At 46.0% G+C, this 15,134-nt stretch overlaps 1 protein-coding gene across 6 annotated transcripts in view; it reads right to left on the bottom strand.

Moving 5' to 3' along the window:
* The window catches only part of SGK3 (serum/glucocorticoid regulated kinase family member 3), a 230,589-nt gene extending 216,337 nt beyond the window's left edge, over positions 1-14,252 (bottom strand). For 2 of the 6 annotated variants that reach the window (XM_063923849.1, XM_063923847.1), the window contains exon 1: positions 14,010-14,251. The gene's annotated coding sequence lies outside the window, so the exon portion shown is untranslated. Of the gene's footprint in view, positions 1-741; positions 767-14,009 lie in introns of those variants that run through there. The other 4 variants (XM_063923850.1, XM_063923848.1, XM_063923853.1 and 1 more) reach the window with 3 other exon arrangements.
* Positions 14,253-15,134: the final 882 nt, after the last annotated feature.

The following is a 15,134-nucleotide window of genomic DNA, read 5'->3' as shown; positions in this document are numbered from 1 at the left end:
ACAACCTTCAACCAGCACTGAGTCAGTCAAATTATTTTTACTTCTTTCTTTCCAGATGTCTTCAATAAAGATGAATATAGGCATCATATTAAACTATATTGAAAAAGGACAGTATGCGTCTAGTCCTACCACAATGTAAGCTGAAGTGCAATATGGTACCTGGAGTCCCCTAGAGGAGGCACAACTGGGCAGGTAAACGAGAGAGATACCCAAAAAGAGGACTTTAAATTTAAAAAAAAAAAAAAAAAAAAAGTAGAAATTCCCTTACAATGATTTTTGACTGGCTGGTGCGTTATCACTTTGTACTTATCACTGCTTTATCCTTTCTCCAGGCTTAATATATCTGCCACCATATCCTCTGCTGTCCCCAGTACAACACTATGCTTTTGTCAACACACACTGAAGCATAACATTGCCCTAACATGCTGTAACCCACAGCAACGATACATTTACCTTCACAAATATGCAGTGTACGTAGATTAGATTATGATATTTTTTCTCCCCAATAGTGCTTGAGGCTCAGCATTTGGGAGGGAAGGAGGGGGGGGGGGGATAACATGTACAATGGTAACTAAACATGAAAAACTAAATATATGGGTTATACATACGTTCCTATAGAGTGCAGACTGACCAATGTTCAAGCATACATCTGTATATTAAATATGACATGAACATTTTCAATCATGCATTAGCCGGTGTATAATCAGTTAATGCAACACATACAAGTTTTGTTTTACTAACCGCTTTGTAATCCGCCAAAACATGGAAACACAGCTGTAGGAATGGGCAGATCCACCAGGCCCGCTGCTTGCTGAGTCATGACAGAACAAGCAGTATTCCCCGCAGCATGAAAAATACCGTAAGGACTTTAAAAGTAATCTTTAAGGCAAAGACCACGTGTCCTACTACCCAAGGACATGGCTGGTGTCAACGCAGCTGCTTCTAGAGCCGCCAGGAAAGGAAGTTATCACTTTTATAGTATCTGAAGTTACAGTAATTAAATGGTCAACGGTTTCTGCTTTCCATTAATTCATGATGAAGGAAACATTCCAGCAATATACAAGCTATACCACGTATACGGGATATAGTAGATGGACCTGTGTATTTTCTAGCTACAATATAGAGATATAATAGAGTAAAAAAAAAAAAAAAAAAAAAAAAAAGTACTAAATTGATAAAGTCTGGTACTCTAAAATGGTTGTATTGTACAGAGGCAAAAATTATAGCTAGCCTGGGAGGATGCAGTTATGTTACCGGCTATCTGGATCCTGACGGTCAAGATACCAAATCCGGAATTCCGACAGCTGGCGAAATGCCACCGGCCGGAATCCCAAACAGAGCCCCTAGTTCCCACTTGGGTGGTGGTCCACGTCACCACCTGAGGGCGAAATATAAAAGTGTGGCGAGCAAAGCTCGTCACCAGGTCCAAAGTGTGGTGAGCGCTAGGATCCCAACCGCCGGTATAACATACTGGACCAAGCCTGGGGGATAAGGAATAAATGCCATAACTTAAATTAACATTAAAAGGATTTCATATGACCCAAAAAGGTTAAAAAAAAAAAAAAAACACTGTTCTGTGTTAACCTTACATTTCACTGCAGTGCTGGTAAGAAGTCATTACTGCCCCATTCTGGTGTGGTATAATATATCTACACTTTCTAGGTAGACAGTCAGTAGGTTTACAATATATGATCGACAGTGGTTATGGTCGACAGACAGTGCTGGGTATGGGGTGGTACAGAGGGTATCCGGACTCCAGGTCGACAGCACAAAGGTCGACACACCTTAGGTTGACGCCAATTGGTCGACATGGACAAAAGGTCGACATGGAAAAAGGTCGACATGAGTTTTTCGCGATTTTTTTCTTTTTTTTTTAACCTTTTCATACTTAACTATCCACGTGGACTACGATTGGAACGGTAAAGTGTGCCGAGCGAAGCGGTAGCGGAGCGAAGGCACCATGCCCGAAGCATGGCGAGCGAAGCGAGCCATGCGAGGGGACGCGGTGCACTAATTGGGGTTCCCGGTCACTCTACGAAGAAAACAACACCAAAAAAACATAAAAAACTCATGTTGACCTTTTCCATGTCGACCTTGTTCCTGTCGACCTTTTGTCTATGTCGACCTAAGGTGTGTCGACCAATTGGCGTCGACCTAAGGTGTGTCGACCTTTGTGCTGTCGACCCTCAGTCCCAGACCCGTACAGAGTACCATTAAGAAATATGTGTACCACCAGCCCACCGCTGGGGCATAATTTGTAAGGGGCATGTTTGTATGTGGGACATAAAATGGTGTCAGTGGCATAACTGTGTATGGCATAATATGTAAGGCATTATGGTGTGTGGCATAATGTGTAATCTGCATTACGGTGTGTCGCATAACGTGTAATAAGCATTACAGTGTGCGGCATAATGTGCAATAAGCAGGTGTGTGGCATAATGTATAATGGGCATTACGGTGTTTGGCATAATGTGGCCATGCCCCTATTGTCATGTAGCCACTCCCCTAGTTTTGTGTGACCACACCCCCTCATGAAGCGAGACCATGCCCATTTTTACTATCAGTACTACTAAGAAAAAAATGCTACTTTCACCACTATCGACAGATGAAAGCTCAACAGATACATTTTTTAACCAAATGTTGTATATTTCATGTTCTGTGCCCACCATCAGAACAAACGTAGTGCCTTGCAGGCTAGTTCACTCTGCCACTTCGGGCAGGTAACTATTTACAATCGTAGTCCACGAGGATAGTAAATCAAGCAAATGTTGGGACAAACGTGACAGCCCCCATAAAAAATAAGAATTTACTTACCGATAATTCTATTTCTCATAGTCCGTAGTGGATGCTGGGGACTCCGAAAGGACCATGGGGAATAGCGGCTCCGCAGGAGACTGGGCACAAAGTAAAAGCTTTAGGACTAGCTGGTGTGCACTGGCTCCTCCCCCTATGACCCTCCTCCAAGCCTCAGTTAGGATACTGTGCTCGGACGAGCGTACACAATAAGGAAGGATTTTGAATCCCGGGTAAGACTCATACCAGCCACACCAATCACACCGTACAACTTGTGATCTGAACCCAGTTAACAGCATGATAACAGAAGGAGCCTCTGAAAAGATGGCTCACAACAACAATAACCCGATTTTTGTAACAATAACTATGTACAAGTAATGCAGACAATCCGCACTTGGGATGGGCGCCCAGCATCCACTACGGACTATGAGAAATAGAATTATCGGTAAGTAAATTCTTATTTTCTCTAACGTCCTAGTGGATGCTGGAGACTCCGAAAGGACCATGGGGATTATACCAAAGCTCCCAAACGGGCGGGAGAGTGCGGATGACTCTGCAGCACCGAATGAGAGAACTCCAGGTCCTCCTCAGCCAGGGTATCAAATTTGTAGAATTTAGCAAACGTGTTTGCCCCTGACCAAGTAGCTGCTCGGCAAAGTTGTAAAGCCGAGACCCCTCGGGCAGCCGCCCAAGATGAGCCCACTTTCCGTGTGGAATGGGATTTTACAGATTTTGGCTGTGGCAGGCCTGCCACAGAATGTGCAAGCTGAATTGTACTACAAATCCAACGAGCAATCGTCTGCTTAGAAGCAGGAGCACCCAGCTTGTTGGGTGCATACAGGATAAACAGCGAGTCAAATTTTCTGACTCCAGCCGTCCTGGAAACATATATTTTCAGGGCCCTGACTACGTCCAGCAACTTGGAATCCTCCAAGTCCCTAGTAGCCGCAGGCACCACAATAGGTTGGTTTAAGTGAAATGCTGAAACCACCTTAGGGAGAAATTGAGGACGAGTCCTCAATTCCGCCCTGTCCGAATGGAAAATCAGATAAGGGCTTTTACAGGATAAAGCCGCCAATTCTGACACGCGCCTGGCCCAGGCCAGGGCCAACAGCATGACCACTTTCCATGTGAGATATTTTAACTCCACAGATTTAAGTGGTTCAAACCAATGTGACTTTTGGAACCCAAAAAACTACATTGAGATCCCAAAGTGCCACTGGAGGCACAAAAGGAGGCTGTATATGCAGTACCCCTTTTACAAACGTCTGAACTTCAGGGACTGAAGCTAGTTCCTTTTGGAAGAAAATTGACAGGGCCGAAATTTGAACCTTAATGGACCCCAATTTCAGGCCCATAGACACTCCTGTTTGCAGGAATGTAGGAATCGACCCAGTTGAATTTCCTTCGTCGGGCCTTACTGGCCTCGCACCACGCAACAAATTTTCGCCAAATGCGGTGATAATGTTTTGCGGTTACATCCTTCCTGGCTTTGATCAGGATAGGGATGACTTCATCCGGAATGCCTTTTTTCCTTCAGGATCCGGCGTTCAACCGCCATGCCGTCAAACGCAGCAAGTCTTGGAACAGACAGGGTCCTTGTTGGAGCAGGTCCCTTCTTAGAGGTAGAGGCCACGGATCCTCCGTGAGCATCTCTTGAAGTTCCGGTTACCAAGTCCTTCTTGGCCAATCCGGAGCCACGAATATAGTGCTTACTCCTCTCCATCTTATCAATCTCAGTACCTTGGGTATAAGAGGCAGAGGAGGGAACACATACACTGACTGGTACACCCACAGTGTTACCAGAGCGTCTACAGCTATTGCCTGAGGGTCCCTTGACCTGGCGCAATACCTGTCGAGTTTTTTCCCAACGGTTTATAATCATGTGGAAGACTTCTGGGTGAAGTCCCCACTCTCCCGGGTGGAGGTCGTGCTGAGGAAGTCTGCTTCCCAGTTGTCCACTCCCGGAATGAATACTGCTGACAGTGCTATCCCATGATTTTCCGCCCAGCGAAGAATCCTTGCAGCTTCTGTCATTGCCCTTCTGCTTCTTGTGCCACCCTGTCTGTTTACGTGGGTGACTGCCGTGATGTTGTCCGACTGGATCAACACCGGCTGTCCTTGAAGCAGAGGTCTTGCTAAGCTTAGAGCATTGTAAATGTCCCTTAGCTTCAGGATATTTATGTGAAGTGATGTCTCCAGGCTTGACCATAAGTCCTGGATATTCCTTCCCTGTGTGACTGCTCCCCAGCCTCGCAGGCTGGCATCCGTGGTTACCAGGACCCAGTCCTGAATGCCGAATCTGCGGCCCTCTAGAAGATGAGCACTCTGCAACCACCACAGGAGGGACACCCTTGTCCTTGGTGATAGGGTTATCCGCTGATGCATCTGAAGATGCGACCCGGACCATTTGTCCAGCAGGTCCCACTGGAAAGTTCTTGCGTGGAATCTGCCGAATGGGATTGCTTCGTAGGAAGCCACCATTTTACCCAGAACCCTTGTGCATTGATGCACTGAGACTTGGCTCGGTTTGAGGAGGTTCCTGACTAGCTCGGATAACTCCCTGGCTTTCTCCTCCGGGAGAAACACCTTTTTCTGGACTGTGTCCAGGATCATCCCTAGGAACAGAAGACACGTCGTCGGAACCAGCTGCGATTTTGGAATATTGAGAATCCAATCGTGCTGCCGCAACACTACCTGAGATAGTGCTACACCGACCTCCAACTGTTCCCTGGATCTTACCCTTATCAGGGAATCGTCCAAGTAAGGGATAACTAAAATTCCCTTCCTTCGAAGGAATATCATCATTTCGGCCATTACCTTGGTAAAGACCCGGGGTGCCGTGGACCATCCCTACGGCAGCGTCTGAACTGATAGTGACAGTTCTGTACCATAAACCTGAGGTACCCTTGGTGAGAAGGGTAAATTTTGACATGAAGGTAAGCATCCTTGATGTCCCGAGACATCATGTAGTCCCCTTCTTCCAGGTTCGCAATCACTGCTCTGAGTGACTCAATCTTGAATTTGAACCTCTGTATGTAAGTGTTCAAAGATTTTAGATTTTAGAATCGGTCTCACCGAGCCGTCTGGCTTCGGTACCACAATAGTGTGGAATAATACCCCGTTCCCTGTTGCAGGAGGGGTACCTTGATTATCACCTGCTGGGAATACAGCTTGTGAATGGCTTCCAAAACTGCCTCCCTGTCAGAGGGAGACGTCGGTAAAGTCGACTTTTGGAAACGGCGAGGGGGAGACGTCTCGAATTCCAATATGTACCCCTGAGATATTACCTGAAGGATCCAGGGGTCTACTTGCGAGTGAGCCCACTGCGCAATGAAATTCATTGAGAACGGGCCCCCACCGTGCCTGAGCTTGTAAAGCCCTAGCGTCATACTGAGGGCTTGGCAGAGGCGGGAAAGGGTTTCTGTTCCTGGGAACTGGCTGATCTCTGCAGCCTTTTTCCTCTCCCTCTGTCACGAGCAGAAAAGAGGAACCTTTTGTCCGCTTGCCAACAAAGGACTGCGCCTGATAATACGGCGTCTTATTTTGAGAGGCGACCTGGGGTACAAACGTGGATTTCCCAGCTGTTGCCGTGGCCACCAGGTCTAAAAGACCGACCCCAAATGTCCCCTTTCAAATGCAATACTTCCAAATGCCGTTTGGAATCCGCATCACCTGACCATTTTACAGGTAGAATTGGACAACGCACTTATACTTGATGCCAGTCGGCAATTATTCCGCTGTGCATCATGCATATATAGAAATGCATCTTTCAAATGCTCTATAGGCAATAATATACTATCCTTATCTAGGATATCAATATTTCCAGTCAGGGAATCCGACCATGCCAACCCAGCACTGCACCTCCAGGCTGAGGCGATTGCTGGTCGCAGTATAACACCAGTATGTGTGTAAATACCTTTTTTTGGATACCCTCCTGCTTTCTATCAGCAGGATCCTTAAGGGCGGCCATCTCATGAGAGGGTAGAGCCCTTGTTCTTACAAGCGTGTGAGCGCCTTATCCCCCCTAGGGGGTGTTTCCCAATGCATCCTAACCTCTGGCGGGAAAGGGTATGCAGCCAATACTTTTTAAGAAATTATTAATTGTTATCATGGGGAAACCCACGCATCATCACACACCTCATTTTATTTCTCAGATTCAGGAAAACTACAGGTAGTTTTTCCCTCACCGAACATAATACCCCTTTTTTGGTGGTACTCGTATGATCAGGAATGTATAAAACATTTTCCATTGTCTCAATCATGTAACGTGTGGCCCTACTGGAAATCACGGTTGTCTCTTCACCGTCGACACAGGAGTCAGTATCCGTGTTGGCGTCTGTATCTGCCATCTGCCTGACGGCCTATGAGACGTCTGGACAGGCAAAGCTGAGTAGCCGGCTGTCTCATGTCAACCACTGTTTTTTTTATATAGAGCTGACACTGTCACGTAATTTTCAACAGTACATCCACTCAGGTGTCGACCCCCTAGGGGGTGACATCACTGTTACAGACACTCTGCTCCGTCTCCACATCATTTTTCTCCTCATACATGTCGACACAAACGTACCGACACACAGCACACACACAGGGAATGCTCTGATAGAGGACAGGACCCACTTAGCCCCTTGGGGAGACAGAGGGAGAGTTTGCCAGCACACACCAGAGCGCTATATATGTATAGGGACAACCTTACAATAAGTGTCTATCCCTTATAGCTGCTTATATCTGTTATTTTGCCAAATAAGTGCCCCCCTCTCTTTTTTACCCTGTTTCTGTAGTTGCAGGATGCAGGGGAGATTCTGGGAGCCTTCCTACCAGCGGAGCTGTGTGGGAAAAATGGCGCTGTGTGCTGAGGAGATAGGCCCCGCCCCCTTCACGGCGGGCTCTTCTCCCACTTTTTTCTGGAAAACTGGCAGGGGTTAAATACATCCATATAGCCCAGGAGCTATATGTGATGTATTTTTTGCCAAATAAGGTAAATTAATTGCTTCCCAGGGCGCCCCCCCCCCCAGCGTCCTGCACCCTCAGTGACCGAAGTGTGCTGAGAGCAATGGCGCACAGCTGCAGTGCTGTGCGCTACCTTATGAAGACAGGAAAGTCTTCTGCCGCCGATTTATGGACCTCTTCTTGCTTCAGCATCTGTAAGGGGGCCGGCGGCGCGGCTCCGGGACCCATCCATGGCTGGGCCTGTGATCGTCCCTCTGGAGCTAATGTCCAGTAGCCTAAGAAGCCCAATCCACTCTGCACGCAGGTGAGTTCGCTTCTTCTCCCCTTAGTCCCTCGATGCAGTGAGCCTGTTGCCAGCAGGTCTCACTGAAAATAAAAAACCTATTTAAACTTTTACTCTAAGCAGCTCAGGAGAGCCACCTAGATTGCACCCTTCTCGTTCGGGCACAAAATCTTAACTGAGGCTTGGAGGAGGTTCATAGGGGGAGGAGCCAGTGCACACCAGCTAGTCCTAAAGCTTTTACTTTGTGCCCAGTCTCCTGCGGAGCCGCTATTCCCCATGGTCCTTTCGGAGTCCCCAGCATCCACTAGTACGTTAGAGAAATAAAATAAATAAATTATGTGGCGAGGATGGTCATGCTGGCCTTTTGAACTGGTCGACCTTTCATCGGTTAATGCACGTCGACCCATTGACATTGCAGATCTATCATCGGGATACCGCCCCAGTCAACTAAACAGATTAAATTCTGCCCACATCCTTAGAAGCGAGTCCTTTTGGGATCTCATATTTGTTAAAAATGCAATCTAGGGCTGCTCGCCATCGATGGTCTCCGATTTACCATTTGGCAGGCCTGGCCAACCAATGTGTAACTCTTTTTAACAGTGTAATTATTACTTATCACCAATGTAATAATCCTAACACATACCTTCTGCTTCTTATTTATGCAACACTTACTAACACTTTACCCTCTCTCTAATGTTATGCCTGGGGGCGGTTGTGCTGACTTGGGGGGTCCCATGCCCATCTGCATATTCATTCTTTTGGTGTGGAACTAGAAGTCTCAGCATGATAGCACCTCTTAGGTTTGGAATTAGGGTGTGCAGCCTTCCCCCCCATACAACCTGTGTCTCTCCCGCTGTTGTGAAACTGCAAATCCCAGCATGCCCTGACACAGTTTTCCTATTAGGTAATCCTAAAGCTGTGGCAGCGCATACTGGGATGTGTAGTTCCACAACAGCTGGAGAGCAACAGGTTGTCCAGGCCTATAGTAGTGGAAAACCATCGCTGATGGACATGTGGGCTCGCGGAAAGGGGAGAGGTGTTCAGCGCATGCACAAAGGAGCACTGCCACTTCAGACATTATATTAGAAGCAAATATTGGCACAAAGCAATCAATGGTGGGTTAACGTCAGACAAAAACAGATGCCATCGGAGCCTAACCATCGATGATTGTAAACCACTGGCCATCAATGGACAACCATACTGCAGTAATTTCAGTTGCTGCGACATCCTTGGCACAGCCCCTATGTAACAGTCCACCAATCCACACATAGGGATCATTTCAATTAGAAGCAAGGGAAGAGCGTTGCCATTGCAATGGCATAGAATTCAACAGCAGCTGAACTCGCCTTCTCGTGGCCCAATCACAACGCAGACTGGCAGAAAACTCAGAAAGAGCATGGCGGACATACATTGCAAAGTATAAACTCTTCAATTATTTAATGTCAATGATTCAGCTAAGCAGCACATAAATTACTTAAATCGTCATGTAAGAGACATACATGCGATATGAAGACATGGTCATACCTCCCAACTTCTGAAGTTGGAGAATCAGGATCAGGGGCTGTTTGAGAGAGGAGAGGGCCTGTGTGCAGGTTCCGTGCAGGTCCCCTCCTCTCTGGCAGTGCAGCAGCCTCTGGCTTTGTGCAGTCTAGTACCTATGTGCAGGTCTTCAGGAACATGGTGCCCATGCCATGTTCCTGGTGACTTCTCTATTGCACATAAATCACTGGAAAAATGGCCACAGCTCCAATTTAACAGTGATTTTTGATGCTCTGCAGCACCTGCTGATGCGGGATTCCGCAGATATACGTATAATTATGATGGGTGTGCGCTGAGTCGGCCCTAGGCATAGGCAAACTAGGCAATTGCCTAGGGCATCTGATATGCCTAGGGGCACAAGCAGCTTCTGCTGATTAAAATGATATGCGGCATGCCTATATTCTGTGTGTAGTACTTCGTATGCAGATACAGCCATAGTCGCACACAGTATATAGACATCCCACATATCATTTTAATCAGCAGAAGCCGCTTGTGCATCCTAGCCACAAAGCAATGCAAATAAGATGCATTTTCATAAAATATAAGCACCCGACGTTAGCAGAGCTGCCAGTTGACTCACGCCAGGAACTATATGTGTCATTATGTGTTTAAGGGCATTAATAATGTGCAACATATGAGTAAAGGGCACTATGTGTGTCATTATGTGTATAAGGGCATTAATAATGTGCAACATATGAGTAAGGGGCACTATGTGTGTCATTATGTGTATAAGGGCATTAACAATGTGTGGCATATGTGTAAGGGAAATTATGTGTATAAGGGCATTAATAAGGGTTGGCATAATGTGTAAGGCGCATTATGTTTATAAGGACATTAATAATGTGTGCCATATGTGTAAGGGGCATTACTGTGTGGTATTATGTGTATAAATGCATTACCAGTGTGTGGCATTATGTGTATAAGGTGCTCTACTGTGTGGCGTAACGTATAGATATGGCACTACCGTGTGGTGTAATGTGAATAAAGAGCAATATGGTGTGGTGTTATGTGAATGCGGGGCACTACTGTGAAGAGTAACGTATTTAAGGTAAAGTGGTACTACTGTGTGATGTAATGTGAATAAGGGACACTATCGCATTATAAATTGTGAATAAAGTTACAATACTGTGAGGCATAAGTTGAATTGGGGGTACTATTGTGTGGCCATGCCTCTTGACAGCAAAAACACATACCTTTTTGGGCTGTGCGCCGAATGTGCACACTGTTCTTATTTAAATTACAAGGGGTAGGAAAACAAAAAAAAGGACTGCTATGGGTGGGGGGTGATGGTGCTGGGAAAGGGGTGCAGGGTCAGAGGTGGAACTAGCGGTGAAGCTAGGGGGCACCAGCCAAAATCTTGCCTAGGGCATCATATTGGTTAGGGCCGGCTCTGGGTGTGCGACTTGGGCCGCCCTGAACTCAGGGGCCAGTGTGCACAGCACACCCTGCACCCATTATAGATACATCAATGAATTGGACAAATGAACTTCTGGGCAGCACAGTGGCATAGTGGACAGCTTTACTGCACAGAACTGAGGTGATAAAATACATTTCTGACCGGGACCCAATATGGGATCCATCCAATTTGCCGGCTGTTGGGATGCCGGCAATGACGCCAGCCTGAATACCAGTGTACAGAGTCTATTTACACTCGTGGTTGTCCACGACACCTATATAGAGTGGGAATAGAACCTGTGGCGAGCGCACCGCTTGCGCCGCTGCCGGAATTCTGCCGGGGGGGGGAGCCGCTGTCTGGATACTGACAGTCGGCATCCCGCCTGGCGGGATTATATATGTAATCCTCCTATATGTGTGGAATTTGTATGTTTGCATGGGTTTACTCCAGGCACTCAGTTTTCCTCCCACACTCCCAAAAAAACATTCTGGTAGGTTAATTTAATTCTGGAGAAAGATGTAACTCTAGTGTGCATGTACTTTGTGTTGTGAATCTGGAACTGTAAATTCCAGTGGTGCAGGGACTGACATGAATGATAAATATTCTTTGTACAGTACTACATAAACTGGTAGCGCTATAAAAACCAAAGAACACTTTCTCATGCTCTGTGCTAATCCTGCCCCCTTCCCATACTAGAGATGCCTTGTCTAGAGATGCCTTGTGTGCAGCACTGAGATATCGAACAATTCACTAGATAATCTGTCCACATTCAGAGTAAACTTCTACCCCTTCAAGTGGCACCACAGACTACCAGACCGAAGTGCTAGAATCCGGTTATTTGTAAGGTCAGAAATTCCACAATTCAGAAGTAAAAAGTTAAAAAACAATTTAATACCATAAATAGTACAGTACAGAGTTAGGTGCGCCAAATGGACAAGTTCTAATTGTTTAAGAGGGATGATGTGGTTTTAATGATACTCAGACTGAATGTTATAGCTAACAAAAAATGTTTCTTTATTTAAACCAAAAATGGGGGGGGTGAGGGGGATTTGGATACTGAAGGGAGAGGGGAGTGAAAAGGAATATATACTTTATGTATATAAGGGATTATCCGTCAGTATCGGATTAGTAAAAATGTTTTTGTTGCTGTGACTTTTTTGGAGGCACTCAGGTCGGTGGCCGGAATTCTAGCATCTACCGTGGCCGGAGGCGTCCTTCCTCACTACACTGGAGGGTCTTCCTACACTATTTAAGAGCCTTAAGAAACAGAGGAGCAAAGAAGGACGAGGGGGAGCCGCCGCTTCACAGATCAAGAACGTCGCGACCTCACAACCCGATCACGTGATCAGGACAACCCGGAAGCAAGAGGAGGACAACGCCGCCGAAGGAGACCGGAGCAGGCCGCCGGCAAGTGGGGACGAGACGGAGCTACGAGGACAAGGTAAGGGACTCTGTAGGAGAGGAAAAGACACGGCAGATAGACAACTGCTTCTAGCCCTGCTGGGCTATCTGCCGTGTCTTTTCCTCTCCTACAGAGTCCCTTACCTTGTCCTCGTAGCTCCGTCTCGTCCCCACTTGCCGGCGGCCTGCTCCGGTCTCCTTCGGCGGCGTTGTCCTCCTCTTGCTTCCGGGTTGTCCTGATCACGTGATCGGGTTGTGAGGTCGCGACGTTCTTGATCCGTGAAGCGGCGGCTCCCCCTCGTCCTTCTTTGCTCCTCTGTTTCTTAAGGCTCTTAAATAGTGTAGGAAGACCCTCCAGTGTAGTGAGGAAGGACGCCTCCGGCCACGGTAGATGCTAGAATTCCGGCCACCGACCTGAGTGCCTCCAAAAAAAGTCACAGCAACAAAAACATTTTTACTAATCCGATACTGACGGATAATCCCTTATATACATAAAGTATATATTCCTTTTCACTCCCCTCTCCCTTCAGTATCCAAATCCCCCTCACCCCCCCCCCCCCATTTTTGGTTTAAATAAAGAAACATTTTTTGTTAGCTATAACATTTAGTCTGAGTATCATTAAAACCACATCATACCTCTTAAACAATTAGAACTTGTCCATTTGGCGCACCTAACTCTGTACTGTACTATATCCCTATAGAAGTTTGAGGCACTTCTGAAAATAGGTAGCAGCCTTAGGACAATCTAAATACGCAAGTACATGAGCACTGGAATACCTTCTTTCTAAAACAATAATACCATAAATACACTACACATTTACGTGCTAAATAAACTTAAACCAGTTATAGAAACCAATACCGATTAATCCACTTAATTTGGAATCATTGGAGCAAAGGGAAAACAAGTTTAATGAGTGAAAAAATTCACGTGCATTAAAAGAAAGAAAAAAAACAATAACAGAATCTCTAGACCGGCACAAACCAGGTTGATACCTGCGTCCACAGCTAGAGATGGCGTTTAGAATACAGTGCTGCACAGTAATCCCATATAATTGGAACTCAATGCTACTTTATAACGTGATGGTCAGACATGTAGGGATGCCTCCCTTGTCTACCGTATAACCTGAACATGAAATCTATATCACATGTTTGACAGGAAGTGCTTACACCATTACTCAACCGAAATATGACAACCCACACACACACACAATGGGGGGCTGTAATCTTTCTGCTGATCTTACACAATATGTGTCCACATCATTATAACATAACAACCAGCAATGACTGAGGGGGTTGGGAGCTCCTTGCTCTTCCTGAGCTACTATGAGGTTGTACACTGCACATTGCCGAGTGTTCTACACACACAAGCGGTCTCCCAATACAACAGCCACCATACTAACAATCAGCCTATCTCCCCAATTACATACAATGGTTTTTTTGGGGGGATGTTGGGAGGGAAAGTTTATTAACTGTAATTCACCTATCAATAACCAGTAATAAACCTCCCTCCCAACACACACCAGTCTGAGAAACCAGTGCAGCAGCTGGCAGCCTCTGCTGAGTGTGATGAAGTTGTATAACAGCAGTTAACACGAGCTATGCACACTAGTAAATCTATAAACCCATAAAGAAGGGCTTGCTACATACCGCATACCTCCAGGACAGTCAGCCTTCTGCTGCTGCTGCTGCTGCTTATGTATGAAGTTTGAACTCTCTCTTCCTTTTTCCTGGGCTTTGCCTGCTAGAAGTGCTGTGTTTACAAGTGTCCCCTCTCTGACGTGTCAGTCCCGCTCCTCCCCTGTGCTGGCTGAGCCACAGACACCCAGCACCGCTCTCTGCCTGCACCGAGTCCCTCCACATTTCCTGACACCGACCACAGCTCCTCTCTGCCTTCCCAGGAAGTTTCACAGCTGAAAAAAAAAATTTCAGGAATTCCAATTAACTCTTTCACAACCAAAAATAAAAATAAAAAATCAGTTAGTGAAGTATACACGCTTGCAACTCTTACTACTCTCTTCCTGGCTTAAATTGTTCGTTTTAGCCATGTATCATCACACCAAAAGAATAGTGCTTTGACTCCCATTTAACAAAAAGCGAACAGATACTGTTCATATATAGGGGGAAGGGTATCAAGCTTCGGAGAGAGATATGGTGGAGATATATATAGGGTGAGATGTATCAAATCTTGGAGAAAGATAAAGTACCAATAAATAAGCATCTAAATGCCATTTTACAGACTATTAAAAGTTGATTGGTTGATACTTTATTTCTCCACTTTATCTCTCTCCAAGGCTTAGTACATAGACCCCCAAGGCTTTATACGTTTCCCCATGATTATAAGTGAGCCTGCTTGATTTATTCCACTTTCAAACATTGGAGCTGGGATCAGGTCTAGCGGCCAGCAAATTCCCAGGTCTCAGCTTCGGTCCTGGTAAAGAGCGGGGTTGGGGACCCGTGACTAGTCCTAGGTAGTTTGCATTCACACACACAAAAATCCTGGGTTGATGCCCGTTCACGTTCAAAAACCCGGGACTTTTGTGCTAGTGTGAAAGGGGTATTACAAAGAAAGCAAAAGTAAAAGTTGCAAGGTGGTGGTAAGATCCAATAGATAGAATGATATATTTTATAGAGTGATATATTATTCCACAACAGGCAGTCTTCAAATCCATTAGAAATTGGCTCCTGGTGAATGGTTACTTGATAGTATTAATACCGTATTTTTATGAATCTTGGCACAGGGGGTCATTCCGAGTTGTTCGTTCGTTACATTTT

The sequence above is a fragment of the Pseudophryne corroboree genome, chromosome 5 (assembly GCF_028390025.1).
Source record: "Pseudophryne corroboree isolate aPseCor3 chromosome 5, aPseCor3.hap2, whole genome shotgun sequence".
NCBI classification, from domain to species: Eukaryota; Metazoa; Chordata; class Amphibia; order Anura; family Myobatrachidae; genus Pseudophryne; species Pseudophryne corroboree.
This window is presented reverse-complemented; position numbering and strand designations above follow the sequence as displayed.